Genomic DNA, 26,116 nt, shown 5'->3' with positions numbered 1-26,116 from the left:
ATGGGCACTGTAGTTACATAGTAGATGAAGCTGTCCATGAAGTTCAAGATTACAAATTTATGCATTAGTAGGGGTTCACTTTATGTATTGCATGGTATTTGTTCTTCTCATCATGGTCTCTATTTGAACATTTCCAAAATGTTTCTTTAGGAAGTTTGGATGTTACCTGTCCTCCAGGGAATCTAATGAAACCAGCTTAGAGGTATAAAAACCCAATGAGACAAATGGGAGCCCTCACTTCTGCAAGATGATTAAAGGGGTGGTTCACCTTTAGGTTAGCTTATAGTATGTTATAGAATGGCTAATTCTAAGCAACTTTTTACTTAATTTTTTTTTCTTTTTTATAGTCTATAGTTATTTGTTTTCTTCTTCTGACTCTTTCCAGCATTCAAATTGGGCCACTGACTCCATTTAGAATAAATAAATGCTCTGTAAGGCTACAAATAGATTGTTATTGCTACTTTTTATTACCCATCTCTCAATTTGGGCCCTGTCCTGGTATAATCAAATCTCTTATTCAAATTAAGGCATGGTTGCTAGGGTAATTTGGACTCTAGCAACCATATTGCTGAAATTGCAAACTGGAGAGCTGCTGAATAAAAAAATAAATAACTCAAAAACCACAAATAAAACAAAATGAAAGCCAACTGCAAATTGTCTCTGCAAAAAGTCCCAATTGCAGGCCCGGATATGCGGAAAGGCCACAAAGACAAATTACTAGAAAGGCTTGTTTACAAAGCCTGATCCAGCATCTCAATCACAACTCCCTCCTCGACCCCTTGCAATCTGGCTTCCGCCCATCACACTCGACTGAAACTGCACTCACCAAAGTAACCAATGATCTTCTATTGGCAAAGTCTAAAGGTCACTATTCCATTCTAATCCTTCTAGATCTCTCTGCAGCCTTTGACACAGTTGACCACACACTCCTCCTTGACACTCTACACTCAGCTGGCATTTGGGACACTGCTCTTTCATGGTTTACATCTTATCTGTCTGACCGTTCCTTTAAAGTTTCCTTCTCTAACTCTACTTCTACTACTTTCCCACTCTCTGTTGGAGTTCCTCAAGGCTCTGTTCTTGGCCCCTGCTGTTCTCGCTCTATACAACTTCACTAGGAAAACTTATTCAGCCATTTGGACTTCAATATCGCCTTGATCTTTCTAATTCTGTCCTTTCCCAAGTCACAGACTGTCTCTCTGCTGTCTCCTCCTGGATATCACAGTGCCACCTGAAACTGAACCTTTCTAAAACAGAACTCATTATATTTCCTTCAAGATCTTCCCCTGTCCTTCAGATATCACTCACCGTAAACAACACCACCTTTCATTCCACCACACAGGCACGCTGCCTAGGAGTCATCTTAGACTCTCATCTGTCTTTTTCACCACACATTCAAACACTTGCAAAATCTTGCCGTATTCAACTGCGCAACATTGCTCGAAAACGACCATTTCTCAGTTCAGAATCAACTAAAACACTGATTCAGTCTCTCATCATCTCCCGCCTTGATTACTGCAACTTACTCCTCACAGGTATTCCAACAAGTCACCTTTCACAACTCCAATCTGTTCTAAACATGGCCGCTAGACTCATTCATCTAGCTTGCCAGATGCTCCCATATGTATGTCCCTTCACTGGCTCCCAATCTCTTCTAGAATCAAATTCAAATTACTTACACTCACATTCAAGGCCCTTAATAATGAAACCCCTCCCTATATTTCATCTCTAATCTCCAAATACACTCCTTCACGAAACCTTCGTCTACAAGACTTCTCTCAGGCTTCTGCTTTTCTCTGGAACTCTCTGCCACAAGCTGTCAGACTTTCTCCTTCTTTCCAAACTTTCAAGCGCTCCTTAAAGACCCATCTGTTTAAAGAGGCTTATCTGATATACCTTAATTAATCATTGCTGTATCAAAAATGACAAAATGTTTATATAATCCTAATGTCTCAATTGTACCCTAACCTTTTAGTTTGTAAACTCTAATCTCTAGGTCCTTCTAATCCTATTGTATTCTGTAATCCTTGTTTGTTATCCACCATTTATTCCCTGTTTGCAATAACTGCAGTAAAGCACTGCGTATCTTGACAGCGCTATATAAATAAATGATGATGATGATGATGATGAAAGACCTGGGCCTAGGGTGGCAGAATTTTAGGGGGCGGCATGCCCAGCCACAGCCGCATTGGTTAGGAAACACTGTAAAGTAAAGTGGAACCTTTCTGGTAATGGGGCTTAGTTACCTACCAAGCTACATGAGTTGTTGGCATGAACCATCTGTCTGTGAATGTGGAGAAAGCTTTATTAAAAGAGCAGCTGCTATAAGGGTCAACGTCATCATTGTTTGTAGTTCTCTGGGAGTGGCTGGTATCTAAGGGCTAAGAGATTCCATTCTCTAACTACAGGCTGAGGCAAGGGGCTTCTTAGGAAGACCATATTTTGCATTCCAAAGCCTTGCCAGTTACATTGCTGGATTAAATCAGCTGACAAGCTTTTGTGTAGTTTGAAAATAAATATGAACTGTAACCTGACAGCTTGCCAGTACAATTAGAATCCAAATTTAAATCAAGATCAGTGCGTGAAGTCAAGGAACAGGACTGAGGAACAGAATTTTCCAACATCAGTTATCTTTGTTGTGCTATTAAGATTGTTTGACTATATTTGCCAATTTTTCTCCATACAAGAGCTCCCTTATGTATACAAACATTTGTATTCTCAAAGGAACTATGCTAAATATTCTCCATGGGTAAATCATTCTGCTTGTTTCTAAATCTAACAGCCAAACAATTCAGGGTAAAAAAAAAAAAATAAATTTGTGGCTTAAATGATGCACGTTTTTCAAAACAATTTTCCCTAGTAAGTCTCTGATGCTTGCTTATTTTGTGTATGTGTAGCGCTATAGTAAATTGAGTGGCACCGTCTCTACTAAGAGCTTATTCTAATATATATTTGTGCTCTGGATGAGACCTTTCTCTCAGGGGTGAAGCCCTCGCAGTGTGGAGGCAGGGTGTAGTGGAACTGTAACAAAGTGCTATGCAGAATAATTGGGCGCCAGTGGTTCTTTTTTAACCAGAGAACATAGTTTATTCAACAGCTTCATCCACATAGGAGTTCATAGAAATCAACAGGAACATAGAGCAACAGCGAATAGCATATACTCACAAGCAGCAATGAACAGCTCAGTCCCTGCAGGCAAGGGAACATACACAGCAGCAATTGAAGGTACACTCAGCTTTCAGCCTTTTCCCTAAGTGAAAACCAGGGTAATATCTACATCCTTAAGTCTGTACTCTTAGGGGCAAATTTACTAACCTCCGAAAAATTGGCCAGTGACGGCTTCACTCACAGCGAACACTGTTCGCAGGTATAGACTTGACAGGACAATGCTAATTCACTAAAATCCGATGTTGCACCAGAGCGCCGAACGCTGGCAAAGTTGCACTAGCATTAATGCACCAAGCAAAGCGAAGTTGCGCTAGCGTTGCCTAATTTGCATATGGCGGAAAGTTAAAGTTCAATGGACGTATATGTTGCAGCAAATACATTACGCTACACAAGCCCAGGGGACCTTAATAAAATAAAATAGAGTTGTTATATTGCCCTACACATGAGCCCACTGTATAGTTTATGTGCCATATGTTAGGAAATGTAGGGGGAAGCGGGTTAACCCAAAACATTTTACGCTCTTTTGCAGCCTATCACCCTGAAAAAAGGAAAAGACACCGGCGTTTTTTGGGACTTAGAAAATTTTTCAACTAAGTTTTGAGGAAGTCCTATCTACTCTATTGCACTTCGCCTGGTCTGAGGTGGTGAAGGCAAGTCTGGTGCAAGAGTTAACATAGCACATGGCTACCCAGACCTTTATACTATAGCACAGTGCCATCTACTGGTCACTAGAGAACTCCAGGGGCAAAGCTTAAGGCAGAATAATGCAATAGGTCCCCCATTACGACCCATTTAGGCGTCTATAACACTAGGGATTTGCCTGCCAATATTATTATTAAGGGTGGCTAATTTAACAGACCCCTATATATGTATAGTACATATAAGGGATCCGTTATCTGGAAACCAATTATACAGAAAGCTTATGTCCCAAATACTCCATTCTAAATAATGCTAATTTAGAATTTAATTAAAACTGATTTCCTTTATTTCTATAATAGTAAAACAGTAACTTGTACTTGGTCCCAACTAAGATATACTGTAAGTAATCTTTATTTCTATGTAAAACAACCCTATTGGGTTTAATTAATGTTTACATGATTTTTTGTAGACTTAAAGTGTGGAGATCAAAAATATAGAAAGACCCCTTATCTTGGAAAACCCAGGTCCAAGCATTTTGGATAACAGGTCCCATATGTGTATATGCTAGGGATGCAACCAATCAACTATTTTCTCATGAAAGATTCAGGCAGAATACAGAACTGAATCCGAATCCTAATTTGCATAAAGGAAGGGGAAAAGTGGAAAACAGTTTTTTACTTCCTGGTTTTGTGCCAAAAATCTGGCCATATGTGTCCATATTTTGTCAGCCAGTGTGGCTAATTATGACCTTAAGGCCTGAGAATGTATAGCATCTCAAGATGACAGCCCTTATACAGATAGGATAGCCACCTTTTCTGGAAAAAAATACCGGCTTTCCTATATATTTAGCTTTTTTCCCTATTAATAACATTGGGGTCGACCATCATTTTAACCGGCCAGGCCAGTAAAATACCGGCCAGTTGGCAACCGTACATACAGATACAATTTCTGTGTGAATTCTTATCAAAGTATTTCCTGAAGGAGGTTATTTAACATTTTCTATAAGTATATTAAGATCAGGTAAAAATTATTATACACTGTAATAATTGTATATTTTCTCCACTATTCCGGTTATAAGTTCTTAATTGAAGCCAGATCTGAGGGCAGGAACTGTTTGCACTATTGCTGGTCTTTACCTAAGCTTCACTTAACAGGCATTATGGATGGCTGAGGTTACTAATAGTGAAAACCCAGGAAAACCCAAAGTAATGCCTTATGTAATGTGAGAATACTTATGAGAGCGCATGTATGTATTTGCTTCCCAGGAGCACTGACCTTCTGAGCTGGATTCAGCAGTGCGGGATTGTGGAATATACACTAGAGAACACTAAATACCTCCTCTGTCATTCACATAGCACAAAGCATTGGGGGAGGGCAGGATTAAAAATAAATAACACATGCATAGGGAACTTGTTTTGTAACCTGATAACACCCCACTTGAGGTCAGCCTCCATAACACTTCATTTCTATGTATTTATTTATTTTAGCAATAAAATTATCAGGCTAGAACAGTCGCCTAGTAATTGCTTGTATACACATTTAAAATAGTCCCTTTGTGTAGGATAAAAAAGACAGCAGAATGTAAAGTAAAGCAGCCTGTGATCCCTTAGCTTGGCTTGGTTGCCAGGCACCAATCTGGATTCTATAGCTTACACAAGCTAAAAACACAGGGCTGAATACATCCATGAATTGCAGGACATGAGCAAGATACAAATGTATACAAGTGCATTCCTGACACACCAACAAACTTGTATTTATTACTTTGACTAGCACCACATGTGGTGGGATAGTGGATTTTTATTTTTGTTTATAGAATTTTCACCTGTATGGTAATGCTTAAGCTGGCAATTGTCTGTAGGGGCCCCAATTGGCCACCATGTGAAAGGATATTATAAGGCAATACCCCAACCTATTTTACCCATGAGTCACATTCAAATGTAAAAAGAGTTGGGGAGCAACACAAGCATGCAAACAATTCCCTGGGGTGCCAAATAAGGACTGTGATTGGCTATTTGGTGGACTGATGGCTTACAGGAGGTTCAGTTTGGCAGTATATTTGATTTTATGCAACCAAAACTTGCCTCCAAACCAGGAATTCCAAAATAAGCAAGTGCTTTGAGGCCACTGGGAGCAACATCCAACAGGTTGGTGAGCAACATGTTGCTTGTGAGCCACTGGATGGGGATCACTGCCCACCATCAAGCCTGGCGAGGTAGAAAAATAATTAAGCCTTTGTAAATGACCTCTACACCACCTGAACAACAAATGGCTTTGTGTGTTTCTCATGAAACCAACATCTAATTATTCAAATTCTCTGCAGCATGGCACACAAGCTTTTTTTCTGTTGAACTTAGTTATACTGAATAGTGATGGGTGAATTTATTCGTCTGGTGCAAATTCGTGGCGAATTTGGCTGTTTTGCAGTCGGCAGATAAATTTGCGAATTCGCTGGCAAAAATTTGTGAAAAATGGATTCGTGAAAAATGTATGACTCCAGCCAATACACAGATGGCCATTGGCTTTAATGGGCGCCAGCGTCAAAGTTAATTTTGATGATGGCGAATTGTCGCTGGCGTCAAAATCGCCGTTTTGTGAATTTTTTGCCAGTTTCGCGGGAAATTCTCTACATTAGTTGCGAAGCGAAATGGGACAAATTCGTCCAACTACTGAAGTGGTTTTGCAAAATAGATGAACCCTACTTACCAGTGAGAAAGGCCATGACTCCCTGGGCCCATAGAGCACTGAGTAGCGTATAAGATCATGTTGTTTGCTTACTTCTTCTTTCCTTTCTTTTTCTATAAAAAAACACAAACAACAATTAATGTTGATATTAATTTTAAAAAAAAGTAAAAGTACTTGGTAAGTAAAGTGCAAGTGATCAGTAGATTAGTTATTCTTTATATTTGATATATTTCTATATTTTATGGCAAAACATTTACATCTAACACATGTTAATGGAACCAACACAGATTTGAAACAAGGAGCCAGAGTGACCAAATCTGAATGCAGTGGCATGACAAGGGCTGCTGAACAACTAGTTGCACCAGGGGTCACTCACCCTTACCAAGCAGAGAATAGTATATATCCCTAGATAAAAATATACAAATAGCAGTATACAGAAAATGCCATAAATGCAACAAAAGAAAAAAAAAAGTCAAATGATTGTCTGAAATTCAGGTTTTTCAGAAGGAGAAGCAAAGATATTTGCAACAGTGTAACTGTATCTGACATCACAAGATTTCTTTCACTGCCATGTCTTTCTGGCTGAGTAGTCAAAAAGCCTGAAAAGAAATCTTGTTCCTTGATATCATTACTGAATATCACCAGATCAGTGGATACGGCTCCCAGACACTGAAATTCCTCTTGCTGACAGCCCTGCACCAAAATGAAATCTTTTGAAAAAAAAGTATGCTTCAAATTGGATAAACTTTAAATTCAATTAAATAAAACTTTTTTTTTGTTTTTTATAGTTAGTAACTAAGGCTCTTCAGTGGTTTATACTCTTCCTATGCATTATGTTTGGCATTTATGGAATGGGCATTGCAACATGGTGAATCTACTATAAACATACAGTAATTAATATGAGGGGGTATTTTTTCAGATATATTAAAAAAGACTATACCTAAAACAAATAATCAATCAAATTTATATCTATAACATTAATTGAAAATCATATTATGAAGTATTTAAGCATATTTATCTTTTTAGTTTATTAATTCTACCCCCACCACAGAAAAAGGGGAGGAAGGGGAACTGGAAAGAGAGTTAAAGTGGAACATGGGCAGGATTAGAACAAAGGCATGAGAAAGGGGGAATGAGGGGGAGGGTGGAGACAGATATTGGGTATAGAAAGGAGGGGGGAATATATGAAGGGGCAGATTTGTAGAGTATAATGTTGCTTTTGCATGTCATTAATAAAAAAATGCAAATAGAAACAGCACTCACACACATATAGATCTACGCCAAATTGATGGTCCTGTCTGTTCCAGTATTTGGATTCACAGTTAATCAATATTCTAAAAGATAATAATGAGATAGTATAATTATATTATAAGGCACTCCCTGTCAAATTCAGTTCTGTACTGGATGTCTAGGGAACCTTAAGGTTATGCCACAACCAATCATAAGTTGCTAGCTGTTGTCAGTGTTCATTTGGAAATTAACCTTTGTCATGTAGAAATTACCATGCCTATGATATAATCATTGATGAAGTGCCTTATCTTGTACGATATAAAAAATCCCATTACAAATAAACTGACAGAATGTAACAAAGGTTCCTAGTTTGGATCATAGTGAAGTTTTTAAACTAAAGCTCCCAGAATCCACGTTTGTATTTCAACAACTGGAAGCTGGAAGGGTTGATAACTACTTTTCTGCTCTAGCGTAATAGGACTTGGTGTGGCTCTGAGATTTGCTCTTGCTGTGCCTGCTTAATTTGGACCCTAATTCTGAAAGCCACAGAAGATTGCACTTCAATAGAGTGAATAATTTATATGTAGCACTTTCACAACAGCAAGGCAATACAGCTTTTATGCCTGTCTAATTATGGAATGAGCGAGGGAGCATTATCTGGTATTTTCCACTGAATTAGCAAAACAAGATACACAGGGAAAAATCCTGAGCCTTTCAGAAGCAGACATGATCTCAGTATAATTTAATGTGTCCGAAGAGCAGGGCTAAAATGGACAGGATGTTTGTATAAGGCCATTGAAAGGATTGCACTGTTGTAGACATACAATAGTCCAGAGTGAACTTGGGTGTCTCATGGTATCAAAATAAAATGCAGATTACATTTCTACAATCTACCGTGCCATTCATTAGGCTTATGGCACACTGGTTGTATTTCGAAACTTGTGGAAAAGGAATAACCTGGCTGAGGAACTTGTAATTACATAGGCTTCTCAGCAGGATTCAGATGCTCCTCCACTGGTATTTTTCAAAAAGTCCTAAACCCTACTCCGAGTTGATGTGTTTCTCAACATTTTACAAAGCAAAGCCTTCTCCAAAACAAGAACCTTAAACCATATGGTTTAGTACCATAGTAACTATAAGTTCACTGCCCTAAACAAAGGAACACTATTAAGAAGTTTCAAATAAACAGAATGCCATTTATACATTTTCATTATCATTTCAATACTTTGTAAGCTCCTGGGAGCATGAGTTAAGTGAATGATGAATATTTTTTGTAAAGTAATATGTAAACATGCTGGGGCTATATCAATAAAGTACAAGATCTGGATTATCCGTTTTTGTATTACAGTCACGTTTTTACCATAAATAAATCTAAATTTACTTACGATGACATTTAAAAGGATATACAGTATATATATTTGTCTAATTTGAAATATACAGTTGTAATTGGAACTTCTTGTTAAAGACAATGCTTGTTTTACAGAGCTTTTCGTCTGTAGGGCATATAAATTGCACATGGATAGCTAGTTCACTCCTTACAAATGGCAGAATCTTACAAAGGGCATTAATCTGTAAGTCAGTTATCAAGCTGTCAGCAAATCCATTAGAAGCATCTGGCAATTATTTGGATGTCCCTGGACTGATTGTAGCTAGTGAATACAGTTCCATCTACCCTTATCGTTCATCTCCTAAAAACATTATGGATTTTTAAGTCTTTATAAAAAGTATGAAGTATTTTTAAAGTGCCAACATATTCTACTGCACTGCACAATAGAGGGAGGGTGTATACTAGTGATAGGCAAATTTATTCGAAAAGGGGCAAATTCGCGGCGAATTTGAGAAACTGCAGCGAAAATACGCCAGTGAAAATTCTCTATATATTCTATATGTATATTTGACGCCAAAGACAATTCCGATGCTGGCGACAATTCTAGGCTCCCGTTGACTTTAATGGGCGTCAGAATTGTCGCCAGTGTCAGAATTGTCGCCGGCGTCAAAATTCGCGATTCGCCACTTTTTCACCATTTCGCGAATTTCCCAGCGAAGACTATATAGGCTACATACTGAAATATAACCAATAACCATTACAAAAGGTAAAGAGGGCCCTGATCAATAGAGCTTACTATCTAAAGTTGTTTGTATTAATTATTTTCTGTATTAAAACCCATTTATAGTAACAAAGAAAATAATTGTTTACTGATTCACAAAGTCGCTTGTAGACTTGCATTGCTTTCAGAATGACATAATGCTTGTCCTTTTAGAGAATCTTACCAAAGTGACCACATATCACTGAACTCTAATACTCCATGGGAAAGAATAGGCATTGATTGTTTTAAAGCGCTGAATCACTACTGAAACACGTAAAAAAGTCAAAAGGTTTTGTTAAAACACTTTCTGGGCTGCTAGGGATTTTTCTCATGGACTCTTGCACACCTTGTGGACTTTTTCCTTCTCTTTCCCTATTCTGGTTTTCTATTATAACTTGTTGCTTGTATTTTCTCAATGGTGAAAATCCCAATCTAGAATTGTGCAAGGTTCCATCGGAAATTCTCCATGGCACTTGAGAATTCTTTAGTAAGTGGAGTGACAGAAACATTTCCATTCAAACAATGATGTGCCCATTGGTTTCAATGGACCTTGGCAGGTCTGAGCTACTATACTTTCTCATTTCTATCCACAAATAGAAAATAATTCCAACTAAGAAGGTTTTTTTTCTTGATCTTTGATAAATTAGAGAAATTAGAGAAAGCTAGCATCAACATGTTTGCCCCCTAGAACCCAACACCTGGGCCTGTATGCTTTTAGTTAGTACCAATTCAAATCTAAGTGCTCCATAACTCATGTCCATACAAAAAAAAGAGGGCAATTCAATTAAAAACACTGACAACTACTGCTTTAACTTGCTTCCCATATGTTATAATATTCAGTATCCATGGGGACCTTGGTACATGCTACTCTGAGTGATTCCCTGCTTGCATCATTTTGTCACTTGATCATGCAGTGAAATGACGGAATTGGAAACATTTTACAGCTGATCTTCTTTCTGTCAAGGACAGTTCTAATGAATCTGATACATATTAAAGTTATAATTTGAAGGTGGAAAAAAGACCCTTCAACTTAGTAGAAATAAGAGATGGGGCGTTCCAAAAATGAAACCACATTTTTAACACATTGCACAAAAACAAAAGCACATTGTACTACAACGTAAATAGGAAAACAGCTGTTTGTAAGTGAGGTTCTCAAACTTCTGTGAGTACAGATGACACCAGAATCAGGCTGAGATCCAGCCCCCTTCACTCTGCCCCCACCTTCCTCTCGCTCCCTCAGCTTTTCTGTTCTCTCCCTCTGAACATCATAGCTGCTGCTGCTAGCAATGTGCTGTATGCTAGCCACAAACTGAAGACAAGCTGCTGACTGATCTCTTTCTTTGGCACCAAGGCTAAGCTTGGGTAGCCTGGGCATGTTGGAAGTATAATCAGATGCAATGGATCTAGAGGGGTTGCTATGAAGCTTTGTGGATAAATAAAAAGCTACAAAGCTAAACTGGGACGATTGCCATCCACCCACATCCTATAAGGTAAGAGGATACCAATGAGTTGGGTTAATCACTTTATGGCTTGACAGAGCTGCATTGTTGCCTGGTCTTTTATTTGTATGTCACTGTGTCCTGGAATGCATTCGATGACTAGTTTTTAGGGATTAAAAGAACTGAGAGCAAAACTGTAGAAAATGGTATGCAAGAAAAAAATTACAGATATTAGGGGACACTATCAATCAAATATTTAATATAATAAAACTGTAAAATGTGGATTTGTCTGTATTAAGCCCCTGGGTCATCTGATTCTCAGCATAGTGCTTAACTAGTGCTTGTATAGTCAGTACAAGCTGGCATTCAGCTCTCTGACTGCCAGGCTTGTGACAAATGTTTCACTAGCACACAAATATTACTCAATGCATACAGCAATCTCAGCTAAAATACAGGTATGTATATGTTGTGTATGTATAGTATGTATGTATAATGGGAGTTGTACAAAAGCCGCAACACTGCAGACCAACTCTTCATTGAACAAATATACATACAAACTCTCTTACACACACACATATACTGTGAGCAAATTGCTGATGCCTACATTCTGTTCAACAGGCTGTAATTTACCATGGCAGCACAAGACTGGAAGTGATATGCACAGATTAAATCCCATTCCTCCAACCTGTTGATAACAAGCATTTGAAAATTGCTTGTTTTAATATCATTCGTTTTTTTTCTCTTAAGACATATTCACTATTGCCGTAATGCTGTTTTTACTTTTCTGAAACCGTAATACAAACTGTCATTTTTGATACACCTACAGTATACAAGAAACATTTCACAAAACAAAGAGCTTGTTGCAACTATCTGTTTGTGGATGTGAATGTACAGTGGTTTCATATACTGTATAACTAAATGTAATTAATACTTGTATATTAATAAGTACCTTATATATTAAATTTACTTTTACTGCTTGTTCAAATTGAAATGAAACACTTAAATGACAAGGAAACCCTAATCACTTCTGTGTTGCCAAAATTCTGCTTTGCCTGATTCATAAATATCGGTCCATCTGTGTAAGGATAAATTATTGTTGAAGAAACTGAAAATGTTTAATGTGCCACTTAGTGTTGGCCCTTGGGTGACAGTTTTGAGCAACTGCAGCGAGATTCCTTTCGCTTAAACTAAGATGGTCAGAACTGAAAAATGGGGTGATTGGGAGTTTCAGATATGTGGTGATATTAAAAAACGATAAACTCAGAAAGTACTCCTGTAGGAATGGCAAAGAATATACTGCAGGGGACATTACCTGCACTAGCATTAAATATATGTAGCCTTGAAGTCCAAACTTCCAGTTTTACACAGTAGGTTTGGGTCTTAGACATGGCAGTAGCAGCATTCTCTAAAGCCCATCTGTCCAACTGGATGCCCATGGTCCAGATCTGTCCTTTCAAGGTATTTTAATGGTGCCAGTTCCCTCAAGAAATTCTTAGACATTGTGTTCCAGACTCTGGACCCAAGGTAGACCAAAGCCCAGAGGAGAGGTTAAATGGTGGCTTGACATGTTGTGGCAGCAAGACCCAGTGGCAGGTTTAGACATGTTGGTCAGTGCTGAAAATTTGGGTGATGGGGGTCAAATATGAGGTGAATACTTAATTTGTTGTTTTGTGTTGGAGGTCACCTTTTAACCTTTAGGGGCACAAGTCACTCATTCCACAGCCCACTTGCAAGTTAAAAGAATTAAATGGTAAAACTGGGATACCACTGGTGTGGACAAGTAGCAGTACATTATTCAGTTGTTCCCCTAGAGTCAAGAACAATTCCATTAAAGGAACTGGCATTTGAAGCCACCTTAATTTGGAACCAACAAAATAAACCTTAAATATGAATGAAATATGATTTTTTTTATTTGTCCTGTTAAATAAGTTATAGCGGTTTTGTAGCAGAAGCTGTTGATGAGGTTAAAAGGGCCACAGATGCCTTTATATGAATAAGCAACACAATGTGGCTGAAGACTAATAAAGCAGCATTAGGAAGAGTATAACGTTTGGCAGTATCTGAGAAAGTATCTGAGATGTGTGAATGTATGACATCAGTAGGGAGCTCTATTAGACAGAGGAAGAGCTTTCTAACAATAAGGTGACGATCAGAATGACATAGCTAAAGACTGGGTGCTCTACAAGATAAGTAGTTCTGCGTAAAACCAGAGAATGAGGTCAGCATTTACTAGATATCTTGTTGTCTAAAGTCTGTATCATTGTCTGACTTGAAAGAGCTTGCCTTATATGTTTTTCTGCAGCAGCATCGTAACTTATATAATAATGATTTTCCAACCTACGTAATTCTATCAACCACCTAACATACTGTAGATAATGATAAGGCTTTTCAACCTATTACATTTTTCCTAAAAAAATATTGTTCTGTTATCGGTGTTATTTGTATCCTGCCATTTTAAGCTGAAGACTCTTATGACTATTACTCTAAATATGTATTTTCTTTGTTGCAAATCAAGGACCCACATGATTTGTTTTCGAGATGAAATGACAACCAGATAATGTTTCTCTTCCATTTCTTTTATTAACTGGTCATTATTGAAAGTGTTAACACTGCAATTTGTTCCTATTTATTTTGCCTGGTTCCTGCAATTGGGGTACTCAGTAATAAATGGAGCTCCCTTTTTCGACTTCAACAAGCTTCTTTTGGATAGGTAGTCATATAACCAGTGCAGTGCGTTTATGATTAAGAAACCAAACATCTGATATTATCACAATTACAACTGGTATTCTGATGAGAAGAAGAAATAGTGCATCCTTTTACCTATGGGGAGAAAAAGCACATTTCAATTGGAATCCTATAATAGTACTCAAATAGCATCATAGAGGTCAGTTGAACCAAAGTAAAGCAACTGCTCATGTGACTGCCTTCATTTATCACAAATTTTCTGCACAACAAGCTACTACTGTACTGAATTGATGTCAACTCACTGATAAAACAATCACTAATGTACCTTTTTATAAAGCAATTAAAAGTTGTCTCTGCACACCTTAATCCGTTATATAATCGATTACAACACATTAAAACTGTTGCTTATTGGCCTATAAAAGAGCAAAAATGTACTTCATAATGTGAATGAATGGCAGAAAAATAAAAATGGGAAAACATTATTGTAGCTCTTTGTTTTGTCTCTTTAGGAATCTTTGTTAAAAATGCACCTTAATTAGGACACGTTTTGGGCACCGTTCTTTTCAAAAGACCAGGCGATTAGTCGCCAGGCGACAAAATCTCCCCAAATCTCCTCGTGTGGCCTTACCCTAAAACCACTAAAATCCGACCTAAAAATAAATTATAAAAATAAATTAAATCAGAAAGGGTACAGAGGTACTTGTGAAGGGACATGATTACGGATTACAAATATACTTTAGGTGTTTGCCGAAGATTCCCCCCCAGAACAAACAACTTGTTGTATATACATGGCTCTATACTTCTGGCATAATACAATTATGGTAACACTGAGTCGTTAGATTTCCAAAATGCCTTTAAAAAATGCTAAGTTGTACTTTTTTGCAGAGCTTTGGAGTCAGAGTAGTGGAGTCAGAGTCAGGAGCAATGTACCAATTCCAACTCCTAATAACTTTAAATACAGGCACTGAAAATAATAAAATTAGATTTAAAGGAGGATATGACAGAAGCAATTCTGTTTCTAAGAACAATACTTTGGTTCATTTTGGATTGTATTTAACAGCTATTCTACAGCTATATGCCAGGTTCAATTATTATAAAAGTTGTTTTAGGTTTTCCACTTGTGCTTGATTTTTAACTTTGATTTTGGTTTAGAATTATCAAAGGATATGGTTTATATTTGAGCTTTGGCAGTGATAAAATGCCTTTTATGTTGTGTACTTAACTTCTTTCAGTCAACATGGAAAATACATTAGAACAGTAACACCAAAAAATGAAAATGTTCTAAAGTAATTAACTTATAATATAGGGTTAGCATGCACTGGTAAAAGCTGTGGGTTTGCTTTAGAAAGACTACTATAGTTTATATAAACAATCTACTGTGTAGCCATGGGGGCAGCCATTCAAGCTGGGAAAAAAGGAGAAAAAGCACAGGTTACATAGCACATAATAGATAAGCCCTGTCAAATACAATGGTGTTTTATATGTTATCTGCTATGTAACCTATGTGCCTTTTCTCCTTTTTCCCCTCATTTTGAATGGCTGTCCCATGGCTACACAGCAGCTTGTTTATTTAAACTATAGTATTTTTTTAAAAGCAAACAGCTTTTACCAGTGCAGAGCAACAGTACATTATATTTTAACCACTTTGATACACTTTCGGTTTTAGGTGTTACTATTCCTTTAAAAACAGAGTCAGGGTTGGTCGGAGGTAACATAAACTGAGGAGTTGAAGTCGAAGGATTTATGTACCGACTCCACAGCCCTGCTTTTGTGGACAAGCTAATTATTAAGCGTTGCATCAATTTATCGCAATGTAGATATGAGTAAAAGCGATGTTCCAAAGAGAATTTTAAGTCTTCTGTTAGGTATGAACCTGATGGGCTAATAACCTTTCCTGTATCCTAAACATATACATATATATATATTCCAACGTTTCGATCCCAATAGGGATCTTTTTCAAGGAAAAAGATCCCTATTGGGATCGAAACGTTGGAATAAGATACCATGTCACAATAAAAGATTGTTGATTTTTCACCAAAAGGGAGTGCTGGTCTGGAAAGTTTTGCTGTATGTTAATATTACCGTGCACCCCTATTTATCCATTGCCTTGGAGTGCGGATACTCATCAAAGAAGTATATATATATATATATATATATATATATATATATATATATTATATGTATCATATAACGAATATATAATTTAATAAATCCACTCCATAAAACTATAATCAAGAATGCGTTGCAAAGGACATTATATATTTATATTTGTTATTTAGAACAATTTAGATTCCAAGCCACTTTATCCTTGTATTTAAATACACACAAATATTCCACAGTTCAAGTCACTAGTATCCAATGTCAGTCTTATCAGTTTCATCCAGTAACAGTCAAAAGCAGACATATAGCTGATGAATGGACCGAGCATCTGCATTAAATACAACACATTTCATGTCTAATCCGTTCTGTTATGCTACAGAAATGTAAAACACTCAGGTCAAGGCTCAGTTTACTGTGAAGTGGAGGGCCCATCTGGACTTGCAAGAGTATGAGATCAGCAGAAATTAAAATAGTATGGGACTCTGTCCAGTCCCTCTGTTGCCCAGCGGCTATCCTGACAATTCTGGTGGTATTACAAATTTAGTAAACCCATGACTCATTTTGTCCAAATGTGAAAATCAGCATATGTGTGTTGGAAGGCACTTCTCAAAATCCTTGATAGAAAATATAAAGCAAGAAAATGATTTACAGCTGATACAGCACCATATAAATTGTTGCTCGCATAAAAATTGTCTCGCTCATTAAAATTGGCGCGATCATAAAAATTGACGCATGTCAAAATTATTCGGACGCCCATTGACTTTAATGCATTTGGACAAAATAGACACGCGTCTAAAAATTGTCGCTCACATCCAAAATTGTCTTGCGTCAAAATAATTTTGAGGCTCATTGACTTCAATGTGTTTAGCGCATTTTCGTTGTTTCACAAATTATTATTCGGCGAATCGAAACAGCCAAGATTCGCCCATCACTACATATAAATAATTGGAATACTACAAAGTTCACTTTATCCTTACATTTTGAAGCATGCACTTTTTAAAAAAGCCCTTGCCTGCCTACATTGGAAACAGAAGGTATTATTATATATTAAAATCACCTATTCCCTTTTCCCCACAGTACAACCGAAAATTGTTTTGCCTGTAGGTAGTAGATATTCCATTTATCAAGGTATGCAACACATACACTGTAAATAGAAAAAAAAAATCATATTTTTCACTTTCTGTTTCTATAGGTCTAGAGCCCCACAGAATACTTGTTGCTGTCACATGGAAAACTAAACAAATGTGTACATTTCAACCTTCAGGAAATATGACATCTTGGCCTGGCCTTGGCTTGGCCCAAATGAACATAGGGGCAAATGTTCTTCTGCACTGAGATTCATTTTTTTTACCATATTTATAGTAGTGTAACCACCATTTTGCTTACTCTCATGAAGTAAATGAAATATTTTCATGCAGTTTAGTAGTAATTAGCAAATATTTTGCCATCAGATCATTTCTAACTTCAAAGACTTTGAACGATGAGCAATGGGAGACACACTGCCAAATATCCTGGACAATATATTTGTATGGATTCAAGAAAACATGTATCATTTAGAAGACACTTAACCAGAAAGTATTATGAAAGACAACTCTGTGTCTGAATTTAAAACCATGGCCTGTTAAGAGAGTTATTGAGTATACTTAGGAGAAGATGTATAAAAAAAAACTCACCTCAATAAGTTGCACAGAAAGTGTGGGAGCTGCTAAGCAAGTGTTTAAAACTAAAAAGGCGTTTGTGAGGAATTGCACTTGGGAGACTATAAGTACCCAGTGTAAATATGAGTGCAAGTGGGTTTGCCAGAATCACTAAGTGTGTGTCTTGTTACATGTATGTGGTGTTGGAGCAGCAGTTCCATGCAGTATTTACTTGTGAGTGATGCAGGTGGATTTTCATCGTCGAATATGAACTGCAGACTCTAAGGGGGGAACTTGCACCACTGAGGGCAGCGGTAAACGTGGGGAAGGAAAGGAGGCTCATAGAGCAACCACTGTCAGGGGCCAGTGTAGTGGGGGTGGAGAAGGGGCAGTGGAGGCTAATGAGGGAGACATGTTTGTGACAAGAGCGGAAGTCTTATTGGTCAAGCTCTTCACTGATTGTAAAGAGTCCAGCAAATTAACTGTAAGAGTATGCTATAGACCCCCTAATGTAAGTGAAGAGGAGGAGGCTAAATAGAAAAGGCTGATAGTTTGGAGAATGATTTAATGATAATGGAAGATTTTCATTACCCAGATATTGAGTGGAGCAAAATTACTGTCAGGACAGTTAATGGGAACAAGTTTATAAATGTGTTGCCTGACAATTTTATGGCCCAGAACGTATAGCAAATGTGCAAGTACTTGAAACCCTGGGCATTAGTGACCATAATGTTATTTCATTTAATGGCTGGTACAAAAAACAAATATACACCGGGGAACCAAAAACCCTGAATTTCAGAAAAGCAACTTTTAGTGCCTTAAGGTCTGGCCTGGAGAACCTAGATTTGGGCACTATGTTTTCTGCTAAAAAAAACAGAACACCAATGGCTGTCATTTAAAATTATGTTAAATTGTTACTGTTCTCAATTTATTTCCTAAAGAAGTAAATGTAGAAGAACCACCCTATGTGGCTTAATGTAGAGGTAAATAAGTTAATAGGAATGAAGAGAAGGCATTTAAATCGACAAGTCTTTTGGGACAGAAGCTGCATTTAATGAATATAAACACTATAATAAATGTTATAAAACGGCAATCTTGGAAATGAGAAGTGCATTGCGGCAGAAACCAAGACTAACCCCAAATTTTGAGGTTACTCTTAAGTATATTAAGAGTAAAAAGATGTGGGTTGAGAGTGTTGCTCCTTTAAATAATGGTACCAGTATGGTTGTAACAGATACAGAAAAAGCAAATGTGCTAAATCAGTTCTTCAGTGTATACAATAGAGGAGTCAAAGTTCACAGAACCTAGCTGTTGGTTCAGCTCAATCTAGTCAGTGGCTGACTGAGGGTATGATTCATAAAGCTTTACTAAAAATGTATGTGAACAAGGCACCAGGGCCAGATGGAATACACCCATGAGTTTTAATAGAGCTTTGTTCAGTTTTAGACCGGCCTCTATTTCAGATTTTCTCAGACTCACTTTCATCTGGTATGTTACCAATGGGTTGGAGGAAAGCTGATGTAATTTCTAAATTTAAAAAGGGATTACAATCTCAGCCTGGAAATTATAGGCCAGTAAATTTGACATCTGTGGTGGGCAAATAATTTGAAGGTTTGTTAAGGGATCACATTCAAACTGTTGTTCTAGTGAATGGCATTATCAGCAGCAATCAGCATGGCTTTATGAGGGATAGGTCATGTCAGACAAACTGGCTGATACATTAGATAGCTTTAAGAAGGGGTTAGATGGCTTTTTAGCAAGTGAGGGAATACAGGGTTATGAAAGATACTGTAGTTTATAGTACAGGGACTAGTTTGATTTCCCCCCTCTGAGGCAAATTGGAGAGGCTGCAAATGGGTTTTTATCCCTCTGGATCAACTAGCAGTTAGACAGGTTTTAATAAGACTTAAAAGGTTGAGCTTGATGGGTGTGTGTCTTTTCTCAGGTGATTCTACATGTCATAGGGTAGGAGTACAACTGCTAAAGATGCCTGTCAGTTGTTTTAATTTTTTCAATAAAGCTGGACAGTGATTTTTATCCAAAGTGTGTGGATTGGCTTTCTCACCTACCTAACCCCCTACATATGATGTCCACTGGATTGGAGACCAGTAAGAGGGAGCCAGCACACTATTGGGACTGGACACAACGAAAGAGTGGCCGCGATGTGGACCTGTGAGTTTCCTCTCTGTGTCTTTTCTCAACCTAACTTACTCTATTAGTATGTCACCCACTTTCTATTCATTTTTAAAAGCATAGTCAAATAGTAAACTCTAACTTTACCCATTAATAATTGATTCTAAAAATCCCAAAGGTATGAATAGAAAGTGGATGAGTTTTTCTGTGGTGAGCTCTAATTACACATTTTGATAAACCTGTTACTCCTGTGTGGTCCTCCCTCTCAAACTCCAGGACTCTGATACAGCACATTGTACTGTTTGTGGTGCAAAGTACTTAACACATGTTCACAATACCCTGCACTTTTGAGTAGCATGAAATGTATGGAATACACACTATAAGAACAGGAAAAGGGTGGGTGGTGGCATCTGAAAGGTGAGGTCCATAGGTCTCTTTAACATAAATGACACATGGTTTCTGGCTGTGGGAAGCAATTTAAACTCTGCACAACATGTTTTGTGCCCAGACTTCCCTTGATCAAATGATAAAGGATAGTCTGTGCCCAAAACATCTTCCCAGTTGAGTTTCTGCATGTTCTTGTGCTTGTTTCCAATCTATTTATATTTCTCTACAAGTTGTACACAATGTGGATGAGGGCGTGGGAGCAGGTTGCAGTGTGTGTGTGTGTGGTCTTTGTTTTTCCGTAAGTCATTTAAATATCCCAAGTTTATTAACAGCATTAGGTGCTCTTATATTATCTTGATATATTCCTGGAGAAAAAAAGTACAAAACCCTCTGACCAAACTGTGGTTAAAGTTAAGTAAAAAAAAGTGTCCTATGTTACCTACATACTGTATATTAAAAGCAAATGTAAATCTGTACATGCATAACGCACTGCTTCGTGTTTGCTCATGTGAAGACTGTTATGGCCTGGAGACATTCTCCTAAATTGAATGCAATAGCACTTAGCACAAAGAACCACTTTTTCCGCTCTTGGCTTTGGGCAAAAGCAAGCACCCAGTCAGCTGAGAGTAGCAACTTCATACTTTTATTACAGGCTAAAAGACTTTCATTCTAAAGGTATAACTGTTTAGTTGAGCTTCAGAAAAAATGGTATTCAATACATCCCAACTCATAATCATCTAGATTAACACTGATAGTAGGAAATATTACAGAATTAAAGAGACACGTCACAGAGAACAGACAATGAGGGCACAGTTAATTGTGAGATAATCTTTCTCTTCATATATGCAACTTTTCAGTGTTCATGGAAAACACATGCTGCTGCATAATTTGGTGTGGCTCAGTTCAGTTATAACTGTAGTTCTATGGTTTAGTTTAGAGCTTAATAAATAGAATTGTATTTATCAATGCGTGAAGGTTGCACCACTAGGGGGCCCATTCACTAAGCTCGAGTGAAGGAATAGAGGAAAAAAACTTCGAATTTCGAATGGTTTTTTTGGCTACTTCGACCATCGAATTGGCTACTTCGACCTTCGACTACGACCTTCGAATCGAACGATTCGAACTAAAGATCGTTCGACTATTTGACTATTCGATAGTCGAAGTACTGTCTCTTTAAAAGATTCTTCAACCCCCTAGTTCGCCACCTAAAACCTACCAAGGCCAATGTTAGCCTATGGGGAAGGTCCCCATAGGCTTTACAAAGTTTTTTTGATCGAAGGAATTTTGTTCGATCGATGGATTAAAATCCTTTGAATCGAACAATTATTCCTTCGATCATTCAATCGAACAAATTGCACTAAATCCTTCGACTTCGATATTCCAAGTCAAAGGATTTCAATTCGGCAGTCGAATATCGAGGGTTAATTAACCCTCGATATTTGACCCTAGGTAAATCTGCCCCTAACAGTACAATGTGCTGTGTCAAAGTCCTGGACTTTGAGAGAGGCACATAGGAGTAACAGGTTCATCAAAATGTGAAATTATAGCTCACCACGGAAAAACTCATCCACTTTCTATTCATACCTTATATATTTTTAAACATGCACTTATCAATGGGTTAAAGGGATCCTGTCATCGGAAAACATGTTTTTTTCAAAACGCATCAGTTAATAGTGCTACTCCAGCAGAATTCTGCACTGAAATCCATTTCTCAAAAGAGCAAACAGATTTTTTTATATTCAATTTTGAAATCTGACATGGGGCTAGACATTTTGTCAATTTCCCAGCTGCCCCTGGTCATGTGACTTGTGCCTGCACTTTAGGAGAGAAATGCTTTCTGGCAGTCTGCTGTTTTTCCTTCTCAATGTAACTGAATATGTCTCAGTGAGACATGGGTTTTTACTATTGAGTGTTGTTCTTAGATCTACCAGGCAGCTGTTATCTTGTGTTAGGGAGCTGCTTTCTGGTTACCTTCCCATTGTTCTTTTGTTTGGCTGCTGGGGGGGAAAAGGGAGGGGGTGATATCACTCCAACTTGCAGTACAGCAGTAAAGAGTGATTGAAGTTTATCAGAGCACAAGTCACATGACTGGGGGCAGCTGGGAAATTGACAAAATGTCTAGCCCCATGTCAGATTTCAAAATTGAATATAAAAAAATCTGTTTGCTCTTTTGAGAAATGGATTTCAGTGCAGAATTCTGTTGGAGCAGCACTATTAACTGATTCATTTTGAAAGAAAAATGTTTTCCCATGACAGTATCCCTTTAAAGTTAGCATTAACCATTTGATTAGTATGGTTCTACAATTCCCATAGGAATGAATAGAACGTGGCTGAGTTTGTATTTATTAAGCTCTAAATTCACATTTTGATAAATCTGCCCCTTAGAATGAGAAGGAACCTGTAGAATGAAAATGGAAGTATTTTGGCCTAAAAAGAGTCATGTATCACACACTTCTCAATGCAGGATGACATTTACTTTCACATGCAGTAGGATTCACGTGACAAAGAACACAGCTTGAAGGGTGCCAAATGCTGAAAGGTGTGTAGGAAGAAAGGAAAGGAACATGCATGACAGCTACATAGGCTAATATGTGGCTAGTACAGTATTATGTTCTCTCAATAACTAGTGCAACTGCCTATATTAAGTCAAGCAAGAATATACCTCTTCAAAGATCTTTTTAACCTTCTCCTGGATCACTATGAAGTTATATAGAAAAATATGAGGGTCATTTGATGTTGATTTTGACATTTTTTTAAAGGGGTTGTTTGCATTTTTTATTATTTGTGCTTTATGAGTAATAGTGCTGAGCTGTTGGGGTTATTGACTCCCATTTAAAAGCTGGGAAGCTGGAAAGAGTCAGAAGAGAAAGACAAATAGTTCAAAAATGATTTTAAAAATATAATAATTAAAGAAGACCCATTAAATACTTGCCAGGCCATTCTATAACATACTAAAAGATGACCTGGAGGTGAACCACCCATTTAAGTTCAGTAATTCTACACTTGTACTGTTTGTTTAAGTTATGACAAGACTATGCTGCTAAAGTTTGATCTGTGATGTCCTTTTGATCTGTGATGTCCTAAAAGGGTAGCCAAATGAGAAGAGACTGGATGTTTTAAAACGCAGGGCAGATTATAGAAGAGTGCCTGTGCATATTTATGAAAAGTGGAGAGCACAGGATACATTATGTAGGTGGAAACAGCAGGAATGTGCTGAGGCTTTGAAGCGATATATTATGTGTGTTCATTTACGGCTGAATAAGTGTGTGTGGGAGGGACAAACATTATTATGTGTCAAGTAGGTTTGTTTGCAAAATCTACCAAGTTGGTGTGTGCTGAAATTACCTAGTAAAGGTTATCACTATGTCATTTTTTTGAGAGGTTGAAACACACTTGCGGTGTTCAACAAACAAAACTCTATAAAGGTGATACTGCTAATGGCTTCCAAAAGAAATAATCATTTTACTTTGCAGTGACTTTCTTTACAATGACACCAGATCTTCAAAAGGCTTCTTATCATAGGAATGCTGCAGGAGCACCTTAGGTGCATTTCATTAGCCATGACTAATATGTATAATATATCTTTCAGAAGTGTATCTGTTTAAAGTGGAATGTTGGCAGGCCCAGAAAGTGACACTACTGTGTTGCTATGCATTATTAATGGACAGTTTCTTCACTGATGCAAACAACCTACCCAGTGGTTATGAGAACAAATTCTTGAGGGAGTATCTCTACACAAATATATCATGGGCTAACCTTTGATAGGATCAGGTATTATACAGGTATGGGACCTGTTGTCCAGAATGCTCAAGATCCATAATTTGGATCCACTCTACGTAACTTACATCTGCAAAAAAAAATGTAAACATTAATTAAACACAACAGGATTGTTTTGCCTCCGATAAGGATTAATTATATCTTACTTGTAATGAAGTACTGTTATATTATGACAGAGAAAAGGAAATACTTTTTAAAAATTTGCATTATTTTATTAAAATGGAGTCTATAGAACATGGCCTTTCTGTAAATTGGAAGTTTCTGGAAAACAGGTTTCCAGATAATGAATCCCTTAAATAAATGGGCAGCACAGTGACACCATATTGTTCCTCTGGTGGTGTAAAGGGTAATTAGATTGTATACACCACTGGAGCAGGATCTAAAGTGAATGACATGTTGTCATACTGTACCAAGCAATGAGTTAGCACTGTAATAATAATAATAATAATAATAACACAATACACAACTGTATATTACAGGAATACTTCCATAGTTTTCACACTCAGGTTGCCAAAAGCATAAAATCCTTTTAAGTTCTCTGATGTTGTTTTCCTGGTCTAACCACAACACTGCCTTCCCAATGTGTTCACAAATACTGGCACATGCAACTTCCTTCCTTCTCAGTTAAAGAAAACAAATTAAAAGTGACATTTTTTTGGAAGCTGTGCAGACTTAAAAGTCCACGCAGATATCAGCCAGCCATTTAATGCATCCAAACTGCCAGTCCCAATTGCCCACACAGACTGGCAGTGACTTTGACTAAACAAGTAATCCACCTAATTAATTAAGGCTTTCCCATAGCATTCTAGGTGCACTTTGCTCATATGCAGCTTTTCGCATTTTTGCTCCCACAAGCACATGACCTTTTGAGGGCTTGAACATTACAGTCACTTACACAAGAAGATTAAAATTAAGAACAATTCATTTGGGCAGTACTACCTCAAGGCTTTAGCAAAAGAAATGTTATATTTCAGATGCCAAGTAGGCTGATTCTGCATAGAAGAGCACATGACATTAATTCCTTTGCACTTAACACAGACAATCCATGTTTCAGAACAAAGTATTTTGAAAAGACAGATGATTCAATCACAGCACAATCTTTCAAAAAAGGAGCCATTATGTTTGGGCAGATGGTTTACTATAACTAGATTTTATTTTTGCTCTAGGCAAAGTAAATTGATTGCACTGACCATTTGAATCAAGAGAAACTGCCCCACTGTCCCAGAATTCTTATATGTTTTCAGTTGGATAGTATGGTGGGAAAAAACAAGTCACATATTTCAATAGTACAAAAGCTTTTGAAATATATTTTCTGTGACACTCATCAGAAATCATACAATCTCTCCGTATGGCATTAGGCTTTGTGTGGCGTTCCCTCTCTCTCTAGCTTTTGGAACTGCTTCTGCTGTCTCTTGTAGCAACTGTAGTCATAGCAACAAGGCTCTCTACAAACACTGTAACCATCCACATTAAACTGCCATCATTTACTGCGTTGCTGCAGATTATGTCAGTTTTTGCTTTAGATGGAGTGTATCCTGCAACAGTTACTGCAGCTGTTCTATTAAAACACTAATCTTGATACATTCTTTTGACATAGAAGAGTGCCCAGAGTTGGCTTGACTAGCGTTCCAATAAATATTTATAGCAATAAAATTCCATATTTATTCATCACCTTTTACCAATGTGTTATTTTAAAGATGGAATATAGAACCTTGGAGTATTTACGCTGTGTTTGGTTTTGCATTTTTCCCTAAGAATTGTAAATATTCTGCATATAGAAAAGTATGTATTAGTCATGAAGTTTATGATCTATCTGTCAGTAGTGAATATTAAACATTTCTGTGGGGTACACATCGTATACACTATACAGGTAGTACATTGTGCTTTGAATTATTGATTATAAAACACTACTCTTTATTTTTATGTTCTGGCTCATTATCGAATTTAACTTGGCTAAACACTGTTACTTGGAACAACTTGAGGGGCACGGGATACAAATGTGTGTTTTACAGCATGGATAGCTGGCAGCATAAATGGAGAGTTTAGGGGCTTTTAAAAAAATTGGTGGCAGAAGATTATCAATCTTCAGGAGGGGAAGCAGGGGACAGAAGGGTAGAAGGGCTGGTCCGCAGCTTGTCCAAAGCTACTGATT

The 26,116-nt window shown here is 37.5% G+C and overlaps 1 protein-coding gene and 1 long non-coding RNA gene across 4 annotated transcripts in view; one reads left to right on the top strand and one right to left on the bottom strand.

Moving 5' to 3' along the window:
• ripor2.L (RHO family interacting cell polarization regulator 2 L homeolog) overlaps window positions 1–26,116 on the top strand; it is a 120,295-nt gene that overhangs the window by 14,094 nt on the left and 80,085 nt on the right. The window contains exon 1 of one of the 3 annotated variants that reach the window (XM_018267830.2): window positions 11,062–11,296. The exons of the other annotated variants lie outside the window; for them this stretch is intronic. The gene's annotated coding sequence lies outside the window, so the exon portion shown is untranslated. Of the gene's footprint in view, window positions 1–11,061; window positions 11,297–26,116 lie in introns of those variants that run through there. 3 annotated transcript variants of the gene reach the window in all.
• Window positions 13,845–26,116, bottom strand: part of LOC108719157 — a 93,859-nt gene continuing 81,587 nt past the window's right edge. Inside the window, exon 4 of the long non-coding RNA XR_001936172.2 lies at window positions 13,845–14,065. This is a non-coding gene — a long non-coding RNA (uncharacterized LOC108719157). The remainder of the gene's footprint in view (window positions 14,066–26,116) is intronic.

This window comes from Xenopus laevis, chromosome 6L (assembly GCF_017654675.1).
Source record: "Xenopus laevis strain J_2021 chromosome 6L, Xenopus_laevis_v10.1, whole genome shotgun sequence".
NCBI classification, from domain to species: Eukaryota; Metazoa; Chordata; class Amphibia; order Anura; family Pipidae; genus Xenopus; species Xenopus laevis.
Note: the sequence above shows the minus strand (reverse complement) of the source record. Positions and strands in the feature narration are given on the sequence as shown.